The sequence below is a fragment of the Manis javanica genome, chromosome 18 (genome assembly GCF_040802235.1).
Source record: "Manis javanica isolate MJ-LG chromosome 18, MJ_LKY, whole genome shotgun sequence".
Classification (NCBI taxonomy): Eukaryota; Metazoa; Chordata; class Mammalia; order Pholidota; family Manidae; genus Manis; species Manis javanica.
Window position 1 is genome coordinate 4,125,830 of NC_133173.1, and position 22,680 is coordinate 4,148,509.

At 49.8% G+C, this 22,680-nt stretch overlaps 1 long non-coding RNA gene across 2 annotated transcripts; it reads right to left on the minus strand.

Annotated features, from left to right (window-relative positions):
- Nucleotides 1-3,402: 3,402 nt before the first annotated feature.
- On the minus strand, nt 3,403-21,917 carry LOC108389102 (uncharacterized). 2 transcript variants are annotated; one of them, XR_012127173.1, is made up of 4 exons: nt 21,640-21,917; nt 16,377-16,703; nt 15,745-15,995; nt 3,403-4,069 (listed from the first exon to the last, which is right to left on the minus strand). It is a non-coding gene; the product is annotated as an uncharacterized lncRNA (long non-coding RNA). The 2 variants fall into 2 exon arrangements; XR_001851195.3 differs by lacking the exon at nt 3,403-4,069 and having other exon boundaries at nt 14,121-15,995.
- Between the last annotated feature and the right edge of the window lie 763 nt (nt 21,918-22,680).

Consider the following 22,680-nt stretch of genomic DNA (forward strand, 5'->3'; position numbering starts at 1 on the left):
GATAGGACACCACAGATGCAGGTGGAGAAAGCATACTTGGAGAACAATTACCATAAACTGAAAACCTTTAACCTCATTGATTTTCTTTCTCTTCCTCATTGGCATCTCGGAAATAGCCTGTACTTCCCAGCTTGTCCCCACTGCACCCTGCCCCTCCCCTCCCATGTCTCCCAGTACCTGGGCTCCATCCACACATTTTATGACCACATCCCCATGCCCTTCCTGAACGCATTCCTCAATGTCTGGTTAGAGCCCCGAGGCCCCTCTCACACCTCCTGGCCACTCCCCTGCGGTAGTCACTAAGGCTTGGCACAGGAACCCCATCCTTTTCCACCTAAAACCCTGTTGTTGCCTTGCTGACTTCAGCATGAATGGACGATACGTCATGCCTCCGGTTTTCTCAGGTCTGCAAGGACTCCACCTCAGCCACCACTCCCATTTCACCACCAGCAACGCTCGCTCACCAGGGTCCCAAATTCAGGCATCCTTCTTCCTGGCTGCGATTTCTCTTCCTTCCAGCCCGCTGGTTCAATGCGCTCCCTCGGGCCCTCCTTGGGCCGCAGCAGCATCTCCATCTTCCCTGGATCCATTAATCTTTCCCTCTCTTCATTCCCTTCTCACTCGGCTTAGGTGCCATGATTCGCCTTTCCAGCAACCTTCCCTAAATTCCCCTGCTGCTATATTTTCGCTCTCTGGCAAAAGCTTGAGATGAGCCACCTTCTCAGTACTTCTCCCTAAGCAGTGGTGGGGGAGCTCCGCTCAGGGAGCAAGGATCCACTCAAATCCAGAAACTTGGTGCCGCCTGGCCGCCCTTCCCATTTCTCTGGTCACCTCTCTGTACGGCCATCTGCAGCATCCCCCTCTATCTTCTCCCGTCTTCCTAAGCTTCCAACGCCCTCTCTTTATGTCACATACAAAATAGAAGTCATCAGATGGCATCTCCCTTATCTTTTTCCGATTTACCTGGAGAGAGACCCAGGCCTCTTTCATGAAAATGGTGGTGGTGGCATAGACAGAGAGCACGCTGCGTAAGCACCACAAACTAGTGCTTGTTAACACACCACACAAATGCAATGTCTATGGATGCAAATACATTCAGCAATAACCACCGAAGTCTAAGTGCGAGGCCCTCCCTGAACATGATCCACTGCTAAAAGGGCCCTCTGGGGCCCGCTTCCAAACCAGCGCCCTTCCCCTCCTAGCCTTTTTTTCCACTGCAGCTGTGGTTCGCCACCCTGGTTGCAAGTTGGAATCAGCTGGGGTTGCTGGCTGCACCTCCAGATCATATAAATATGAGTCTCTGGAGGTAAGGCCAGCCATCAATACGTTTTTTAAGCTCTCCAGGTGATTCCAGCCTGAGAAGCTACCCTAGAACGGGGCTCCTCCCATCCATCCCTCCTCTGTGATCTGCCTCCCTCTCCAATGGTTTATTCCTTAAAAGCTTTTAAACATGCGCAAGTCTCTTCCGCTTAAAAGCAAAAGAAAGATTACACATACCCACACAAATATTCCTTGACTTCCAAACCAGGCTGCAAGCTCCTTCCCACCCCAGGGTGCTTACCTGGAGGGTTTGCTCCAGTTGCACACTGTACCTAGACCGGTAACTCCTAGTTCAACCTTTAACACCAATTCTCAGACTTCATAAGTCTACAGATCACAGTGGGGGTCTTGTAAAAGGGCAGATTTAGATACTGCTAGTCTGGGGTGAGATCCTGCATTTGATAAGCTTCCACATGATGCAGATGTTGCACTCAATCTTGTAGCAGCAAAGCCCTGCATCCCTGCTCAGACATCTCTGGAAAACCTCCCCTGACTTTCTTCAATTAAATTCCCCCGGCAGGCCCTCTCAGCATGCTTGGCCTCCCTCCCCAGCACTTAACTCTACTGCATTTGACATTTGGGGGTGTGATTACATGCTCACGGTCTTCGCGCCCATGAAATGAGTGTTCCATGAAGGCATGGGACACATTTATCTGGGCTTGCTCGCTATTCTGTTGCCAGCGCCTCACACAGTACCTGGAGTGTCGTAGGTGGCCTATAACATGTGTAGGATAAATGAAGGAATATATGGCTCCGTCAAAGGACTGGCTGGCTGAGCTGCCTCCATCGTTTGCCTCTCAGCCGGTCCCCTCCCGCTAGGCCCTCTGTCCTGTTGCCCAGGCCTCCTGTCCCCGGAGACCGAGACTGGGAGCTGTGACAATGACACAGGAGGTCTCTGGGCTACAAGTCTTCTCTGCATCCAGGAGCAGTCCACCTCCCCAGACAATCTGCAGGAAAACAGGCACAACGAATCATCCTAGTTCCTTGGAAGCTGATCTCTTTTTGTTGCTGATGTCAAGGGCTGTGTGGGAAGGGTTAAAGCATTTACAGAAATTGAGGGACCTCCCTCCGGCCCTCCCTGACAACTCTTGAGATGCTCTGCAAAAGGTCAGATGTTTCCAGAATCTCAACAGCCAGCCTGTGTCAGTTTAAAGGGAAAGACAACCAATTCTCAGCCCTGAGCCAGCCCTCATGGGCAGTCCTTGACTAGTTCTGCAAGCACCCAGCCAGATGCCTGGCCAAAGAGCGTCCCAGCTCCAAATGGCCACTGGCAGGCCAGAGTTCTCCAAACCCCAGCCAGGAGTCCCGTCAGCCTCAGGAAGGCTGGCATCTGACTAGCAGGGCACGTGCACCGACTGCTTAAGGCCTGCACTGCACCACAGAAGACGGGGCGGGGAGGCAACTTCCTGTAGACATTGAATATTTTCAGTTGAAAGGACTGTATTCTGACTGTCATCTTAGAGATGAGGCTCAGAGCGGGTGGCTGGGTAATGCAGTATAGAAAATCCTAGACCCAGAATCAGTAAACCTGTGTTCAAACTCCAGCTCTGGCCCCATGAGCTGTGGGATCCTGGGCACAGTGTTGTCCTTTCTGGGCATCTGTGTCTACCTGAGAAAAGCAGGTACAAACACCTCCCACCCAGGTAGCTTGCCCAAGGTAACACACAGCACGAACCAAGGTCTCCTGACATGGGCCCAGTCCTTCCTAAGGGTGAGCAGATTACCTTGAACATTGATAGTTAATAAAAAATAGCTGAACACATTTTAAATAACCTTTTTCTTTTATTACTTAATCACGTTCTTTGTAGAAAAATCAGAAAATTCTCATAAAGCACAAAGAACTCCTTATTCCCTGGAGTTAATAACTGCTAATATTCTGGCATTTATCCTTTCATATTTTCAAAGCATATAGAAAGTATACATTTATGTACTTTTTCAACAGCGAGATCATAGGATATATATATATATATATATATATATATATATATATATATATTTTGCTCTTTCCTATATGACATCTCAATGGACAATTTATATCCTTTCACATCTAAATACAGTTAGGTAAATGAAGCATTCTCTGGTTTGCTTAATCCCTATGGTTAGACATTTAGGTTATTTTCAGTTTTTTTCTTATGAGCAATAAAAATTCATCTTTATTTGCTTGTTCTATTATTTTCTTAGGATAAATTCTTCTCTATAGATCAAAGGGTCTGTACATGTTTAAGGCTCCTGATACATGCTGCCTGATTGTCCTCTAGAAATATTATAATGGTCATTATTTCTTAAAACAACATATTTATATGAGCAGACTGGTCCTCCTTTAACTAGAAAGTTATTCTCCTCAGCTTTGGGAAGAAAAGGGTAAAAGGAGTGCAGCCCAGATGGGCTGCAGGGTGCTGGAGGACACAGGGCAGCTGCTTTGCACCTGACCCCTGCTCTGTCTCACCAGGCAGCTTCTGCCTGGCCATAAAGATGCCTCTCTCTCCCAGCTACACCATAACCAGGTTGCGACTACAAAATCGTCTTATATTTTTAAAGTACTGGGAAGCCACTATGTATACCAATGTAAATGGGCAAAGTTGATTTGGGTGGGTAGTAAGACATACCAGGGTTCACCGATATGTCTAGCTCTCTTCTCTTTCTGGATGCACAGGAAGATTACCCTTTCACTTTCTGGAAGTTAGGTATAGTCATGTGACTCACCTTGGCCAGTGAAATGCGAGTGTCCCTCCTGGGCATCTGTGTCTACCTGAGAAAAGCAGGTACAAACATTGGAGGCATTGGAGAACCATTGTGTGGTCCTCACACTTTCTTCCCTCGTAGCGGTGACCCCTGGAGCTCCGTGTTGGGATGGTGGTGTCATACAATGACAGTGCTGGGATAAGCCTTTGCAAGCTCATCATTGTGAAGCATGGGCAAGAAATACATCTTTGTTGTTTTAAGCTACTGAGATGTTGAGAGATGTTCGTTACTACAGCATAACCTAGCCTGTCCTGACTAATGCATGTCGTGATGTGGGAGTTTCACATCTTAGTCTAAATTTTCCAGGAGTGTTTATTCTTTTACAATGAGAAGATCTCCATTTATAATTTGAAAAATAAGAGTCATAATACACATTCACACAAATGGAATCATGATGTACACAGTGTTAAGCAACTTCCCTCTTACTCTTAAAGCTATTTTCTATATCATTTTACATAGATCTACTTCTTCTTTATAACAGCTGCATAGTATTCTATTTTCTGGATATACAATATTATATTATGATACAGTATAACAGATCACTACTGACAGACACGTGGGTTGTTTCTGGTTATTCACAAAAGACACGCTCTAAGCTACAGCTAGACTGTTGCAACTTTTACAGAGGAGGAAATAACTAATATTTACTTTTCCCTTTTTTGGTCCCTATCTGGCAGCTTACAGCCTGGGCTCAGCACTCAAGGACAGATTAGTAAGATGAGTGTGCCTGCACCCTCCCCAGGATACACGGATGAGGAGGCTGCTGCGTGCCCATGTGTGTGCATGTGTACAGGCCGGGGGCGCCACCAGAAGAGCAGGGCGGGAGCACACACACAACTCGGCCTGGATGACCCTGACTCATAGGTTCAGGCAGGTAAGTTAACGGCCTGGAAACTCCAGCACTCTGAGTGATTCTGACTCACTGACAATCACCCATAAACAAGTCATTTCACTTCTCAGTTCTCTTCCAGCGCCACGGCACAGTCTTTGGGAAGAGCTTGTGACATTAATCATTAGGGTCTGAGAAAGATGAGAGCTGTTCAAAGAGAGTGCCAAGAAGATTATAACTGTTAGCCTCATTCACAGGAAGAAGTTAAATTAGTCCTTATTCCATTAATAGCTCAAATGCCCCAAGTAAACGGTCCGTTGGTGGCTGACACAGACTCTACCTGCATTACATTCCCAGAGTGACTTGACTGAGAATATTGGTCACACACATGTCAAAGCCTTTTCCTATTCCTATATTTCTATTCAATGGCTTTCTTCAATTCCTTTTCAAGATGAAAATGGAGCTTTTTTCCCCTGATTACAAAGGAAATGCTTGCTCATTGTAAAAATATAAATTCAGACAATACCAAAAACCATAAAGAAGAGAGTGAAATCACCCAAAATGCCATTACCAGACATGCCACCATTGGCATTTTGAAGTACATCCTTCCGGACTGTCTCTCTGCAGGCCCACACACCCACACAGACACATGTTCATAAAGGCACCAGTAAGTGTGGATTTCTGCTCTCCCTTGGAGGAGCAGCTGTGTATTGCATCCCCTCTCTTGCTGCCAGATCGAGCAGGAGGTCATGGCAAGACTTAATAAGCCCTTCATGAGCTTAACGAAGGCATCCAAAGATGCCGTTATGATGGTAACAATTTATGCCATGAAGAACTTCACCTTCCATGCAACTGGAAGTGAGTCCACATGGGATAAACGCCCTCCCTGGAGCCAGGCCAGCTGGTTCTACAGCTAAGTATATGTGAAAATGGGTGTGATGTATGATGAGTAGAGTCCTCTGTCCTCTGTGTTATTTGGAGGCACAGCTATAATTCCACAGACGAAGAACAGGGAAGAAACTGGGGTTTCTCAGCCACTCAAGAAGGCAAGAATTCTAGAGTTTCCCTGGATGAGACTTACAAGTAACACATACATCAGAGTTGTAGAAAAATTCCAAGCAGAAAAGAACCTCAGAGGTCAGAGTACTACCCCCTCATGCAGTAATTCTGAATATCTGCACATCTGCGATGTGGCCTAATGGAAAAATGGCTTTGAAATGTGGATTTTCTCTTTAAGGCATTCCCACGTCTGGGTTAGAGTCCTGGAGAGAGCTGGCTAAGACTTGCATCCTAGCCCTGCTTCTGCTCCTTATGACTCATATGACCTTTGGCAAGTTCCTTAAGCCTCCGGGCACCTCAATTTTCTCGCCTATAAAATGGGCTTTCTGATCTTGGCCTGCCTGTCTTACAAGGAGGTGTGACATGAGGGGCAAATGAGGCACCATAGGTGAAAACGTTTTGGAAAGCCAAGGTATTTTCACACCTGCACACCTGCCTGTGAAGCAGCCCTTAGGAGAGCTTGACGGGAGCAGACGCGGAGGCCCCTGTTCCATGATGGGTCTTGCAGCCTGGAGACCTACCGAGAACCCCACACGCCTCACCTCCTGTCAGGCCCAGCTCTCGGGCTGGCGAGACAGTGGAAGGACGGACAGACGAGGCCCTTTCCTCAGGAGCTAAGATTCCAGTGGAGAGGCAGACAAGAACAAGGGAAACAGAAAGATACCTTCAGAGAGAGGCGAGTGCTCTGAATGAAATGAAATGGGAGGGGGCTGATGGCGAGGAACAAGGCAGGAGCTATGTTAAGGGCGACCACAGAAGGCTTCTCTGCGGAGGCAGCACCTAAGTACTAAGACCTGAGTGACAGGGACAGCCACACAAACACCTGGAGCGCAGTGTGTTCCAGTGTGAGGGGACAGCAAGTGCAAGAGCCCTGAGGAAGTAAAAGACTCCTGTTCGGGGAACCCAGAGCCTCTAGTGGCTCAGAGCTGCAGCTGGAGAGGGTCGGGCGGGGGAGTGGGCCAGGGCCTGCGGGGGTGGGGGGTGGGGTTCGAAGGAGGGGCAGGACATGATCTAGAAGTTTGTGTGGCACTACGATCACCCTCCTTTGGGTTGAAGTTCCACCTCCTGCAGGCAGTGTTGGGGGCCCCAGGGAATTGTTAGGACTTGCAAGGGTTTTATTCATGACCAGCCTCACCTCCTGAACATACATAACAGGAAAAGGAGACACAGAGAGAAAGGTGGCTTGCCTAGGGGTACCCTGCTGCTCCATTCCTGGGCTGGCATTCAAGTCCAGGTCTCTGATCCTGGCCCCGGGACCCCCAAGGTTATCCCACCAGAGGAGAATGGGAGGGGTTCACTGAGGCCGCAGAGCTTATAGGAAGGGCCTAGCACCCCAAGGCATCCTTCTTCAACCAGTGAGACCTCAGAGCTGGACTCCAGAAAGCACGTGTGCTGCCCAGCTGGGCCCTGTTCTGTGTCACTAGGCCCGGCCCTCAGCTGCCAGGGGGCAGGGGCAGGGGAGAGGGGTCAGCTCCCGGAGCCCAGCCAGCCAAGAGCAACCTGATCCAGCAGGAAATGGGCCTGCAGCCAGACAAAGCATCAACGGAGCACCTGGGGCCTTTGTTCCCTTTATTCCTGGTACAGACTTTCCCAGGCGCCCGCAGCCAGGCCTCTGGAGCACCTGGGTCAGGGCGCAGCTCCCACGGGATCTGGTTCTCCCGCAAGAGGGAGTGGCTGGCCTCGTGACCCTGAGGGAGGTCTAGTGGTGTCAGACAGCAACATTAGGGAGCCCTTAACAATGCCCAGGTGTCGGTGTCATTTTGTTGAATCCTCACAACAAACCCTTGAGGCCTGTGCTATTACCATCCCCATTTTACAGATTAGGAAATGGAGGCACACAGGTGGAGCGACCTGGACACACAGTCTAAGGAAGGGAACTAGGATAGGCTTTGGAATCAGCAAATCCAGCTCTACTTTCCTCTCTGTCCTTGGGAAAGTAGAATTTAAATTGTACTCAGGCTGTCATCTGATTCTGCCCCTAGAAGACTGCCGTGATGTAAACTTTTGAGGTATGCAAAGCCCTAAGCACAGTCCTCCCCACTTCTCACAACTCTGGGACCTTGGGCACATTGCTGGGCCTCAGTTTCCTCATCAAAGAAATAGGTACAATAATATTACTTAGTAAGGCTGTCGAAAGCCGGAAGCTCTTCCGAGAGGAACACCTCCTCTTTTGAAATGGCCACACTCCTGGGACAGTCCAAGAAAGATGCCATTCCACAAAACTGTGCTCTTCGCTTTTTCCCAAAACAGACATAGGAACAAATAGAAAAACCAGTCTTAGAGCCATTCCCCATTTGAGACAAAAAGCCAATGTTATTCACACTGCTGGGCTCAGATTTTCTCAGAAGGAAAACCAGAAGTGACAGCTCAAGTCATAACATGGCTCAGGACTTGCTCCAGTTCCGCACCCTGAGACAAACAACCCCACCCACAGCTGCAGCAACGAGGTGGATGGCCGTAGGCTCATGCAGATTGCAGGGAAGATTCACAGGGATTTCAGCTCCCCCCCCTACACACACCTCCTTTTCCTATAAATCAGCCAATATTTATCATGTTCTGGTTATCCACAAAGGCGCTATGTGCATGTATGGTCCTTGTCCCCAGTACAAGGTCTACACTGCCAATGCAGCTACACATCAGGGCGGTGGCCCTGGCTTTTCTCTGTTGCCACGTCTGTTCCTCTCATCCATATTTTGGGGAGCAGCTGCCCCTTCTCTTATCTGACTCTGTCATTCAAGTAGGGGCTGCCAATCAGCCTACACACTGCTCCTGGCCACAGTGATGAGGTCCAAGAGAGGGGTATGTGAGCCAGAAAAATCAAGCTTAACAGAACTTTTACCAGGACTTTAAAATTGGAGCTGGAGAAGAAAATCCTATTCCTCTTGGATAGATGGGCTCAAAGGATGTGAATCTGGACCAGCTGACAGCAGTGGATGAAGGCATCAAAGAGAGAAGCCGTGATGGGCAGCAGAGCGGCCTGACATTATTATCTGAGGTGTCTGCTACCCCGAAGGCAAGCTCAGCCCTTCCTACCATACCCTGACGGTGCGGTTCAGTGAGCCAATAAATTCCTTTCTGCCCTTTGTAACTCCAGAGCCCTGCCTAACCCAACCACCAGGCATGGAGTGGTGATAAACACAACAGTTCTGTAGGAGAGTCGTCACAGGACTTGATTTTCCAAGTGAAAGTTTTAGGCAATCTGGACCATAAAGCTGGAGACAGACAAGATCACCTCATTCACTCAAGTCAACAAATATTTATCGAACCCCTGCTCATGCCAGGTATTAGGCACTCCGGAAGACATGGTATCCAGGACAGCCTGAGGTCCTTTTCCTCACTTCAGAGTAATCAGAAGGGATTTCCTGGAGCTGGAGAGGCTTGAGAAGGTCATTCAGGGGAAGGTAAACGCTGGCCAGGCAAAGAAGGGTGGGGAGCAAAGCATGAATCATGTTCTGGATGCCTCGGAACTGGGTTCATGGGCAGCACAATGTCTTGTGTCTCCACAGCGCCGGCTACAGTGGGCACCCAATAGGAGTACTTATCAAGAGGTGAATGAACAAATGAATGGAGTCAAGCACAAGTCATTGCGAGAAAAACAGTTCATTCAGCTTGGCTGGAGAAGAGCTACCGTTCTGGAGACGGTGATACTGAAGACGGGAGACTGAAGCCAGGCCGCAGAGGACCTCGCTGAGAAGTGTGCACGTTGCTTGGGCCACGCCACACAGCCCCAAGTCTGGCAGGGCCGGAGTTGCTGGCCAGGCCACAGAGTGGATCCCGCAGGGCCTGTGTGGTCTGTCTCTGTTGTGGTTGCCACACCCACGCGCCACTGGTCCCGCCAGTCAGGCTCCGCCTAGCACCCTGTCCAGCACCACTCCACCCGAGGTCATGCCCCAGACACCACCGCCCTCCTGGCTCCCGGATCAAGCTGCCAGCTCAGCACTGCTGCCCCGTCTGTAATTGAAACACGGGCTCTCCCAGCCCAGCCGCTCACAGCCTTCTGCACCCCGGACATAGCCATTGCTGGAGCTGCTCAAACGGAGGGGCGGTCTGGTGTCCACCTGACCCTCGGGACCTGGGCTGCAGGTTGGGGACTAGTCTCTGCGAGGCTGGGGCGGGGCACAGTGGGAGCGCCTGTCGTGGGCTCTCTGGCCCAGGGCTGGGGAGACCACGCCCCCTCGTGGCCAGACGTACCCCCCACACCTTGGACTTGAGACCGTGACAATTTGCACCTTTCCTTTTTTTTTTTTTTTAAAGGAAATACATTTCTGAAAAGCTGAGAACACACATAAATCATTTGCGTTAGGTTGCTATCTCAAGGAATCTCATAGTGAACAGTTTTGGAAAAAGCTGTCTTAGATTTTCTGAAGCCAAAGCAAATTTTTCTGACTCTAATTTCTTGTACATTTACCTGCTAAGGCAGGAGGATGTGAGGTCTGAAAACTGTTGTTTTAGTGATTTGCCAGCTCAGGGAAGAGTCTTCCCACGTCGATACATTCCGGGAGGTTATGGGAGCTACAGAACACAACTCCCACTCCTTTTGTGATTGTGACAGTCGTCTCAGGGCAAATAGGTGCCAAGTCTGTTGTGCGAACTATAAAAGTAAAAGCTCTCGACACATTCCTCAGCTCTGAAAACTCAGCATTTCAGTTATCTAGTGCTTCTTTCCAGCGGGGGCCGACCTCTGCCTGCTGGGATATGAACTTCTTTACAAGCGTTTTTGTCTATCTGATGTAATGCCCTGTATTAGGCACTGGCTGTTACTGGTGGTGTTTGGGAGGAGGATGGCAATTCAAAAAATACCTAGCAGACACATCCTGATCTCAGGGACCTATCTCCACCTTAGACATAATGTACACAGATGACACAATTTGCAAACAATCACAAAATATAAACTAAACGCGCATGAGCTAAGAGCAGTAGTCAGAGTGGGTATAAGGCTGTTGGCCAGACACTTGCTGGAAACATGGTTTGAAGGGGTCTGGAAGATTGCCAAGCCCACAGACTGAGGCCTGTATGTCGGAGGAGGCCAGCATATCCATACCTTTGGAGACATCGCCATTATGTCCCCAAGGCACAGTGGCCCACTGGCACCTCCTCTCACTGTTTTGCCCTTGCTTAAGGACCCCACACTCTTCCTACCCTCTGGCTCCTGCTACTGGGCTGCCACATGATCAAACATGAGCCACCATCAGAGCTACCTGGCCCCTTGTACCCCTCTTACTGCCCCTAGCAGGCCTAAAGCTGTACCTGGGGGCTTCGGAGTACTCACCCCCGCAGTACCACCTCAGGGAGGCTCTGCTGGCTTTACGTTTCTCCCGGCCCGCTCTCCATCTCAGAAGGGAGATGCAGGCCTCTGGATCCCCACAGCCATGAAGGCTCCCAACCCCAGAAGCCAGGTCTTCCCACTCTCATGGGTCATGAACTGCAGTACATGAGGCGGGGTAGCTTGAGTGGAAGGTCATCATTGAGGAATGCTGAGTGGGGGGACTGAGGGATTCCACCAGTGGACGCACTTAGAGTGGGGGTACGCAGTTTGGAAACACGCAGAAACCAGAAAGATGCTCAGTCAGTAAGAAATTTAACCAAGGATAATGAAATGAACCAAATACTGAAATGCCTCAGGACATCAGGTCAAGGAAGACCAGGTAGTGTCTTACCACCCCAGGGTCTCGCTCCTTAGAATCATTTTACATTTCGATCCCACTAGGACTTCTCACCAGCCGGGGGGCACCTTGCCTCAGGACCACAAGGGCTGAATGTGACCCCAGTCTGTTTTTGAACTTCTGTTTTGGATTTGGCTGGTCACTGGATGACTGACTCAGTTGGACTCCCACAGTCTGGCTTCTGGACCCATCAACTTTGCCCCTGGGCCTGGGGGGTGCGCAGGGGCATCATGTGGTATAGTTTTGGCTCTTGGTACTAGAAACCCTCCTCAAACTGACTTGATCAGTGAGGACATTTCTGTGCCATGTCATAGGCTTTTCCACGGAGGGTGGCCCCCAGGGCATCTCAGTGAGGACCCAAAGCCCACAATTCATGGTTTCCTTTGGTGGCTCTTTCCCCACCACTGGAGACTGCGTTGCTGTCCTTCATGTACCAGTGCTTGACCCCCTGTGGCCTTGACAAGAGAATGTATTGTTAAGCAATTGGCTTTTTGCCAGTTTGACGGGTGAAATGTGCTATGGCAGTGTTATTTCCATTTTAACTGCTCTTATTAGGAGTGGAGTTAAGCTATTTTTTCATAGGCTTAAGGGCTGCTTATTTCCCTTTGCTGTGAACTTTGTCTTCACCTACTTTGCTCTTTTAATTGGGATACTGGTCTTGGATGCAGCTCTTTTCATCTCTCTGCTCTGGCCTTTCGGCCCTTGTTCCTGCTCAGGCTGGAACTAAGACGACAGCAGCAGGACCAGGCAGTGAGATGTGCAGAAACTGGGGGTGTCACCCCTGTTGGCAGCTAACCTAGTTCCCATTCCCAGCCGCCTTGTCCCTCTCCTGGTTCTTCTAGGAAAGAAACACCAAAAACTCACGTTCCCAGTCGGCCTTGAACTATAGGCATGGCCACGAGACACAGTTCAGCCCAATGATAGGGAAGTGGCGGAGTGCCAGGGACGTTCTGGGAAAGCTTTGGGCAGAAAAGGGGCAGGTGTCGCGGGCATAGTCCCTTTCTTCCGGCCCTAACGTGGACAGAATGGCTGGAGCAGCAACCTTCTTAGCACCACAAATGAAAGACAGAGAATCACAGAGACAGTGCCAGGAAGCATGTAGCTCTGGACTTTGTACTGAACTCACTAAGTATCTGTGCTCTTAAAGCCGCTGTTGGTCAGGGTGTGGGTCGGGCGGAGGGACTCTGTTGCTGGGTGATAAAAACATTTCAAACTGATGGACTGTGGCCTCTCTCAGGAGGGAGAAAACGTCCCAGAAGTCACCCTCCCCTCACCCTGGACTTCTCTGGATATTGTCCGATTGGGTCCCATGCCCTTTCCTGAACCAGTCACCCTCAAGCAGAATAGGATTCCCCTTAGGCCAAGGGGGTGACTCCTGGGTGTGGGGTCCATTTCCCTGAGGCATGTGGATGCAGGAAGAAAGGGGACACCCCGGGGTAGGTGGGGGTGGGGGTCGTGGCATTTTCTGAAAGGATGGCTGCTGGATGGGTGACCAGTGGGCTTTCCTGCACTGAATGGCAGCATTGTGGCTTCCCAGGTATGGGCCTGGGGGGATGATTTGTGTTTCACCTGCATGGATGGACCAATTGCCTAATTGTGCTGCTCCAGGGCACCGCTGGACTCCACCTGTGCGCAGAGGTTTGCAACATCCCTTACCTGTGAGGCATCAGTGCCATCCAAACCACCAATGGGCAGCTAGGTGCTGAGGCTACTCTCTCGGGAAGGTCAAAGAAATTGTTGTATTTCCTTCTTCAATAAGTAAATAGATTACGCTGATTTATGAACCCCATAAGGGCAAGGGCATATCAGTCCTGTTTTCCACTAGATCCCTAATCCCTAGCAATTGCTAAGAAACACTGAATGGACCTAGAGACCTGTCTTCACCTTGACATCACCCCACTGACTGGGGGCTGTGATAATTCGACCTGCTACCGTCAGACCTCACTGGGTAAGTGCCTGCTCCGTATCTCCCATCCCGACTGCAAGACTCTAGCAAGTCTGCTGGGGGACCTGCTGAACCCAGGACATCTGTGCCTAGTGTCAAGAGCCGAAGCTGGTCTGGAGCTGGGGCTGATGAACCCGTTCTGGTTCCCAGGAACCATCACTTCCTTTTCTAGAGCTTTCCAGATCACCCCTTTAATCTTGCTCAGCCCCCAGTCCAATGTTTGAAGTCTCTACCCTCTTCCCGAAACAGGAACGGCCTTTTGACCCAGGCCAACCTTCCAGCCCACTTTCACTGTAATTTTTCGAGACCGCGGGCAGTGACTCAGCATCCCATTTCTCAGTAGCCAGGATATAATTAGTCCAGGCCAAAGGGCCTTATTTCAAGTAGCCAGGAGCTCATTTACAAACTCTTGTGCTCCTCTCGGACTAGCTAAGTGCAAGCTCTTTCCTGGCAACCCTCACTCGCACGCACTGTTCTCTGCCAGGGCTGAAAGGCAAAGGCCCCATCGCCCGATGCACCCCCACCTTCCTAGGAGCCTCCCCCCACCCCCCTCTGTCCGCTCTTTCTTTTATCTCCTTGCTCTGCACAGAACTCACAGTTCCTTTTAATTGTCCTCCCTGGCAATATTCTGTTACAGCTGTTTATTTCCCACATTATAAGAAGTAACATAAGCCCATTAAAGAAAAAGCAGAAAATCCTGCTACGTAGGAAGATGAAGGAAGGAAAAACAGCCGACTGCCTCAGTGCCTAAACTCAAGCGCAGCAAACATCTCAGTGCCTCCCAGAAGCTATTCTGATGGGTCTCATTTATCTTTACGTGCCTTCTTTTTCAAATTTCCTTTTAAATCTGAGATCTGGTGTTTAACGTGTTGCATACCCTTCAAACAAGACAATTCTAGAATCACTGTGACCGTCCCCTAAGATTTGATCCACAGCAGCCCCAGCACAATCTCCAGGATGTCAGCACCACCAGGCAGAGCGACAGGGACAGGGACGGTCCTGGGAGCGGCCCGTGCAGACACAGCAAAAGTTTGCAAGGACACGACCCTCGTTATTACAGAACATTCCTACAGGCCTTCTTTGGGGAGGAGGCGTGAAGGTGGAGACAGAGAGGTGTGCTTTCCCTTTACTTTGTACACTTAAGAAAAATGGTTTTTGCAGCAATTCTTAACTTAGTTTCTTTAGTTCTGAAGTTTCCAAATTTTCCATGGGGAGCAGGTGTTGCTTCTGTGGTCACAAAAATGTAATGGATATGTCATGGGCTGAATTGGGTCATGTTCAGGTGGCTGAACAGTCACCTCGGAAGGTGACTGTGTTTGCAGGTAGGGCCTTTGAAGAGGTTGTCACATTAGAGTGAAGTCGGTAGGGTGGGCCCTAACCTGATATGACAGGCGTCCTTATAAGAGGAGATGATCAGTGATCAGGACACAGACGTGCAGAGGAAAGGCCGTGTGGGAAGCCAAGGAGGGAGGCCTCAGAAGGAACCAGCCCCTGCCCGACAACTTGATCTTGGACATGTAGCCTCCTTGGATTTCTAACCGTAAGAAAACAAATTTCTGCTGCTTAAGCCACCCCATCTGTGGTACTTTGTTGTGGCAGCTCTGTGTAATTAAAGAGAGAGAAGATTGGCAATACAACAAGCTCTTGGTATTTCAAGTTTTTACACTGAAAGATTTTCCTGGTCACGAGAAACCAAGGATCAGCTCAGGAAGTAATTTGTAACTTTTTTTTTTTCCAGCTAGAATTCGAGCCTCAGCCTGTGGGGCAGCAGAGCAAAGGCCAGGTGTCCCCACTACAAGCCACCACCAGCCATCAACAGGAAGTGACGGTTCTTGGCCAGAAAAGCCTTCAAAAAAGCAGCCAGTGTTCTGTCTAATCTGGTGGCCGCTCAGGCCCACCACAGACTCCAGGCGTGGTTGCAACTCTTTCCCAGACCCCTTTGGAAATCGAATGACTATAAGCAACCTCTCCCTAGAAATATTCACACACATAGGATCGGCACAGTCATTCAGGGGGTTTGAGTTGTCACCCCTCCCACATCCGTGTACCCTAATTAAAACCTCTGCTCTAGTTACAAACATAAAAAGGCAATTTACAGAACTATTTCAGTTGGCCTCCTGCCTGCCCAAAGTTGCCCATCGGGTAAGAGAGAGGAGTAGCCTGAAAGGTAAAAGGGCAGACGTCACCTGGGAGGGAGCCAGGAAGCTGCACAAACATTTCCAAAGCAGGAGGGTGAAAGCTGCGCGGGGCTCCCTGGAGGACTTTCCCGAGACCAGCAGCCGAAGGCAGGGCCTGGAGAAGCATCGCTTTGCATCTGCCACCAGGAGAGGCAACCCTGACCAACCTTGTAGTCCTAGAAACTTCTCTTCTTGAGCTGAAGCTCAGCAGAGAGCAGAAGGCTTGGTGGAACCAAGTGTTGGATGAAGATGAAATTGGCCTAAATGACAAGAAAATGAAATTATGAACATAAAGCACCAGAGCGTTAAGTGGCCAAGTTCAGGGGCTTTTCTTTTCTATGCAGCCCCAATATGTCAGGCTTAGGGACTTTGCTGGGCGCTCCCCTACACTCAGCCAGTGATGGAGTGGAGAATAAATCATCGTGGGGAAAAATAATTTACAAGAATGGTCATTGTAGGGCTGTTTATATTAGTGAAAAATTGCCGCCAAATAGGGATTGCTGAAATAAACTATGGTGCCATCGCTGGATGGGCCAGCAGCCAAGTAAAATGATGGTGTAGAAAATGGGGCCAACACTTTTCCCCTCCCACTTCAAGCCACGGGGCCACTCTTCCTTTGAACTTTTCAAAGTGGACTTCACCTTAGGGGTGCAGGGGGCCACACCCAGCCTCTCCATCCCAGCACCGACTGAAGTACAAGATGATGTCTCCAAGTTTCACTCCATATAGGTTCAAACCCAGCAGGACCACCGAAAGGACAAGACCCTGTAGCTTGTTTCATCCTCTGTTCTTCTTTGTAAAACAGGCCATCACAGCAGGCAGCCTTTTTCTTTCAGGCCTACAGGAAGTGAGCCAGGTAATGGTGGAAGCACATTGGTTATGAGAGCAGATTCTGGACCCACACTTGGCTGGGCTTGGTGGTTCGATCCCAGCTCTGCCATTTTCTTTCTGTGTTTAACTTTTCTCATCTGTAAAATGAGGATAACAAAGCAGGGTTATGAGGGCTAAATGAACTAATATATCTGAAGTGCTTACATTTAGAATTAACATATCTAAACTACTCCGTCCAGCCGAGTAACCATCACCCACATGTACTTGGAATGAGCATTTGGGATGTGCCTTGTCCAAACCAAAATGTGCTGTGTGAATTCACATCGGATTCTGAAGACCTAATATGGAAAGAGGATGTAAATCTCACTAATTTCTTGATTAACATGTTGAATTGATAATATTTTGCACCTATTGGGTTAAACAAAACACTTTTATAATTAATTTCACTTTTGATTTTTTTGAACTTTTTAAAATGCAGAGGACTCCCTCACTTTTCCCTGGGTATCTGCCATGGATACACAAGGTATACATGCTAATAAATGTCTTGATTTTTAAAAAAATAAAAAAATTGAGTGCAGCTACAGAATATTTAAAATGACCTATGTAGCTTGCATTGTGTTTTTTGGACAGTGCTGGCCTAGAACAACGCCTGGCATGTAGCAAGAGTAATTATAGCTGCTATCAGTGTTTAGTGCCTGGCGCATGGTAAGCAATTATCAAGGGACAGTTTTTGTTCTGAAGACCTCTCCTGGGGTCCCCTCTTGGATATGCTTTGGAGTCCGGCCTGGAAGGGTGCTGCCGACTGATTCCCCACCTGGTTTGTCATATTCCTTCACAGTAAGAGCTCCTGGTCTGCCCCACGCACATGCACACATGGCTCAGGATCTGTGCAGGTGGAGGCTTTCCCCAGGTCCAGTCCTCCGTCACCTCACCCCGTCTCCCCAGCAGCCTTGGATCCTGAGCACCTCTGCCTTCCAGGCCGAGTTCACCCCACCTCGGCTTGGTGATCGCTCCCTGCTATCGTCATGCTGTTTGTTTTCTCCCCAGGCCCTGCATGTCTGAGGCTTGATCTGGGATGCTCGGATGGAATGCTGCCAGAAGGGGCTGTTGGCAGGCTGCCAAGAGGCTGCCCACAGTGGCCTTTACCCTGAGAAATTCACTCCTGGATCCCCAGGCCTACCCTCAGCCTGGCAGCTGGCGGAGAGAAGACCCGAGTCTCAGCTGTGGGCTTGGACAACTCGATTTCTCAGGAGACCAATGTATACACCAGATGGCAGGTTTTCAATGCATTTAGCAGGGTGAGAACAGTTTGTTTAGGAAAATATCTCCATCAGCCGCTTTGGCTGAGAAAGGAGAGGTGCCAGGGCACTGCTGAAGGGAGACATTAAACACACAAGATGCCAAACAGCTTCACAGGGGTCGTTAACAGGAACCTGGAGGAAAGGACCCCAAAAGAGAGAAGACAGGAGAGAAGGTCAGAGAAATGACGGGGGTGCAGAGGGCAGAACAAAATGGCAGGAGCCACAGCCTGGGAGAAATTCCCAGTGGCAGGGACACCAAAGGGCTTTTTAGAACAATTGTGGTAAAATATACATAAAATTGACCATTTTAACATTTTCAGATGAAATGTGCAATTTTTGTGCAATTACCACCACCCATCTCCAGAGTTTTTTCCATCTTCCAAACTGAAACTCCATACCCATCAAATACTAACTCCCCATTTCCCCCAGTCCCTGGCAACCACTGTCCTACTTCCTATGAATTCGACTATCCTAGGGACCTCAGACAGGTGCAATCACACAGTACTCGCCCTTTGGTGTCTGGTTTATTTCGCTTAGCATATAATATCTTGAAGGTGCTTCTATGTTGTAGCATGTGACAGAATTTCCTTCCTTTTTAAGGCTGAATAATATTCCATTGTCTATCCATCATCCATTGGTAGACAGTTGGGTTGCTTCCACCTTTTGGTTATCGTGAGTTAGGCTGCCATGAACATGTGTGTGCAAATAGCTCTTTGAAACCCTGTCTTCAATTATTTTACGTATCTACCCACAAGTGGAATTGCTGGATCACATGATAACTCTGCTTTTAATTTTTGAGGAACTGCCATCCTGTTTTCCACAGTGGAAGTACTATTTTCCATTCTCAGCAACAGTGCACAAAAGTTCCTATTTCTCCACATCTCTCCAGCTTTTGCGATTTTCTGGTTTGTCTTATTTTTAATAGTAGCCATCCTAATGTGTGTGGAGAGGTATCTCAGTTGGTTTTGACTTGCATTTTGTGAGCTATTAGTTATGTTTACCAACGTTTTAGGGGCTTATTGTCCATTTTATATCATCTTTGGAGAAATGTCTGTTTCAGTCCTTTGCCCATTTTCTAGTGGGTTGGTTGTTCTGCTGCTGAGTTGTAGGATTATTTATATTCTTTGGTTACCAGCCCCCACATTAGATCTGTGATTTCTGTTTTCTCCCATTCTGCGGTTGCTTTTTTATTCTGTTGTTTCCTTTAATGCACAGAAGTTTTAAATTTTGATGAAGTACAATCTATCTTTTTTCTTTCATTGCCTCTCTTATCCAAAAAATCATTACCAAATCCAATGTCATGAAGCTTTCCCCTATGTTTTATGTTTTATTCTAAGAGTTTTCTAGTTTTGCCTCTTATGTTTAGGTCTTTGATCTGTTTTGGGTTAATTTTGTATATAGGTGTTAGGTAAGAGCCCAACTTCATTCCTTTGCATGTGGAGATCTAGTTTCCCGGCACCATTTGTGGACAAGACTGTCCTTCCCCCATTGAACGGTCTTGGCACCCCTGTTGGAGATCATTTGACCATATACAGGAGGATTTATTTCTGGTTCTTCTATTCCATTGGCCTATGTCTCTGTCTTTATGCAAGTAACACATTATTTTGATTACTGGAGCTTTATACTGAGTTCTGAAATCGGGAAGTGTGAAACCTCCAACTTTGTTCTTCTTCAAGATTGTTTTGGCTACTCGGGGTCTTTGGAGAACCCATATGAATTTTAGGGTGGCTCTTTCTGTTTCTGCAAAAACATCGTTGGGATTTTTATACCATAAGACTTTTAAGACCGGGATCTGTAATACTTACTGCATTTTAAATTGTTTGTTTTTTCCTCATAGGTATACCTCTCTGTTGCCCTAAATTGTATCTTGTGTGAGGAGAAATTGCAGGTAAGAGTAACTCTGAGTCTAGGGTGGGCACAGCAGAGGGAAGAGAAGGGATGGGGAAGTGAGAGGCAAGGCCCTCGGGCGCAGGCAGTGCAAGACTGCAGCCATCAGGACTGGGAACAAGCCCTCTTGAACCCTGGAAGCAGTGAGGAGGATTCTGGGAGTCCACCGCCTTTGGGGTGGGAGTGGGAGGAGCTTCTGCTGGATCTCAAAGGCCCGGCCGCCCTGGGGTGAGCGACACCCCCTCTGCGGGCCCTGCGGAAGCCCCTCCCTGGGTAGACACTGCCACCTTCTGGCCCTTGGTCCACAGACCGCCCTGCCCGACTCCGGGAAGAGCCTTCCCCGGGCTTGGACGCTGGAGAGCGGAGCAGGGTCCCTTTACCTGTTTGCGATCCTGTCCTCCTGGGGCCACACCCGGTCCCCAGGCTGATCCCAAGCTTTGCGATCTTTCCGTTTCCTCGCACTGGTGGTTTAACACCACCGTCACTGTTTTACGTCTCCAAAGATAGCTTTGTTTGCCTTGATTTTCAGTGGCTGGGGGCAGGGCTCACTGTGGGTTGCCGCTATCACTGGTGTGAAGGCACCTGGGCCACAGGCCACCATTTCTTTCCTCCCCTTGTCCATTGTTTCTTCGTTTGAAAGTTGGTGGTCGTTGGCCGGGACCCCCATCACCTCTCCAGCACCTGCTCCCTCTCACGCAGGCCCACACGAGCCCTGTAACCAGTTAACCAGTTTCTCCAGTTTACCAAGGTGGTGTTTTCCTCTCTCCGCTTCTACCGGTGGTTACTTCTCTCTCATTACCTGAGCTGTGGGCACTTGCCTTCTGCCCGGAGAACCCCTCTGACCTGCCAGAAGTCCTTTGTTTTGGCGTCTCAGGCTCAGGCTCAGGGCAGGAAACCAAATCTCCTCCACCAGCAGGCCCTCCCAGCGCTTCACCTCCGACCACCCCGGGAAACTCCGGCCGCCCCGTGGGTCGGTCTCTTGCCTTACACTTGAGCCCAGGGGCTGAGGCGATGTTGCCCTGGCCTTGCTGGGGGAGGCCCTTCGCCCCCAAGGACTCTGCAGGGGCTGGGCCTGGAAGCCTGGCCCTAGGCCACGTTGCACCCACACCCGCTGCTCATCCCCCATGGCCACCCCCCTCTCCCGGGCCGCAGACCCTCTACACCACCCCCATTTCCTCCCTGCTCCCCGCAGGGCACATCTGCGCCTCTGGCAGTACAGGCCCTCCTTGTGCCACACCCCTGCCAGCGGAGGCTGGAGCTCCCGAGACAGAGGTTCCCACCGAGGTCAGGCCCCCTCGGAGGCCCCGGACTGGACTGCGCAGCCCCAGGAGGGAGTGTGGCCACCGCGGCCCCATCCGGAAACAAGGGCATGCCCTCCCGGGGTCCCTGGGGCTGCTAAGGGCACCCTGAGTTGTCTCTACCCGTAGGTTTGACCCGGGACTTTGAAAGCTGTCCGGACTCATAAGGTCCAGTGACACAGATACGGGTTAGCCTTTTTGCTCCCAAATTGTTCCACGGGGTGAATGTGGTACCAGGGGAGGCTTATCCGAGGGGCCCTCTGTAGGAAGTGGGAGGAAGTACCCCTCGGTACTGCTGGTTGTCCCCCTGGCTTACAGACCTGGAAAGACTAGGTCCTGCGGACGCACCCCTGCCTCCCCGTGCTGCCTTCCAATTGCAGCTTCACGCAAACCATTCTCCACATTTCACGGTAGCGCTCTTTTCATATTTAGTTCACTTAAAAGCCTTCCAATGGCTTCCCACAGCTCCTGAAATAACGGTGTCCTTACCTGCCTCCCAGAACCCACATAACCCGGACCCTGACCATTCCCTGAACTCACTACCTGTCCCTCTCCCCTCTGGCTCGGCACACTCCAGGGACACTGACCTGCTCCCAGTTTGGCATCTCAAGCCTGTGTCAGCCTCAGGGCCTTTGCACTTGCTGTTCCTTATGCTCAGAATGCTCTTCCCACAGATCACACATGGCTGGCTCCTTGGCATTTGGTCTGCAGCTCTAAGTCCTCCTTCCCTGACCACTCCGATCTAGAGTGGCCTCTCCTTTCCTTGGTGATTCACACGTATCCCTTTCTGAAGCTTAGGCTTCAGGGCCCCTCACTTGCCTAAGCCCCTTTCAAGAGTCAGCACATGATTTTATATTCTTTTCTAAAAAAGGAGCCCCCTGCCCTGCCCACCCAACTGTGTGAGCTTCAGGCACTGCTAAATCCATTTGTACCTAGAGCACGGGGCCAGGCTGCCTTTGGTACACCCTGTGCCTGCCTCTGGCAGAAAGACAAACTCAGCATTCTTCCTGCCAAGCTATTTTGACAGGCCCTTGGCCTCCCAGCTCTCAGGTCTGGGTGCCAAGAGGCAGCCTTGCCCAGAAATCTTGGTAACTGTCCTGCTTACTGTGTCCTGGATTCAGCAGGGGGTGGGAGGCATCCAAACTCCAGGAGCTGCTGTTTGTTCTTCTCCCTCTGGCTCCCCCCTGCTTCGCCTCCCCCAGGTGGACATAAACACTCTCAGCCAGCAGCCATCCTGCTCTAAACTACTCAGCAGGGAGACCGCAGAAACAAGGCTTGTGCAGAATCTTTGACCTCTTCCCTTCCAAGCTTTTCTGCAAAGCTTATCCTTGTCTGTCCCCTACCTCACCTCTCACCAGCTTGGGCAAACATTTAGCACCCAGGGTTAACCCTCCCACTGCTTTGCCCTTGGCAGGCCTGGCTAATCTATCACAGAACTCTTTCTGGGGGGGCTCCTGTGTAACCACTCCTCAGATCAGAGAGGACCCCTCCTATATTTACCTCCTAATGAAACTCAGGTCTAAATTATTGAAGAGCTGAATCCAGTTCAAAGGAAAAGCACTAGTGCTTGCGATGAGTTCTGACATCTAGGCTGCGTCTGGGGAGGCCAATTCCAAGGACATGTTTTC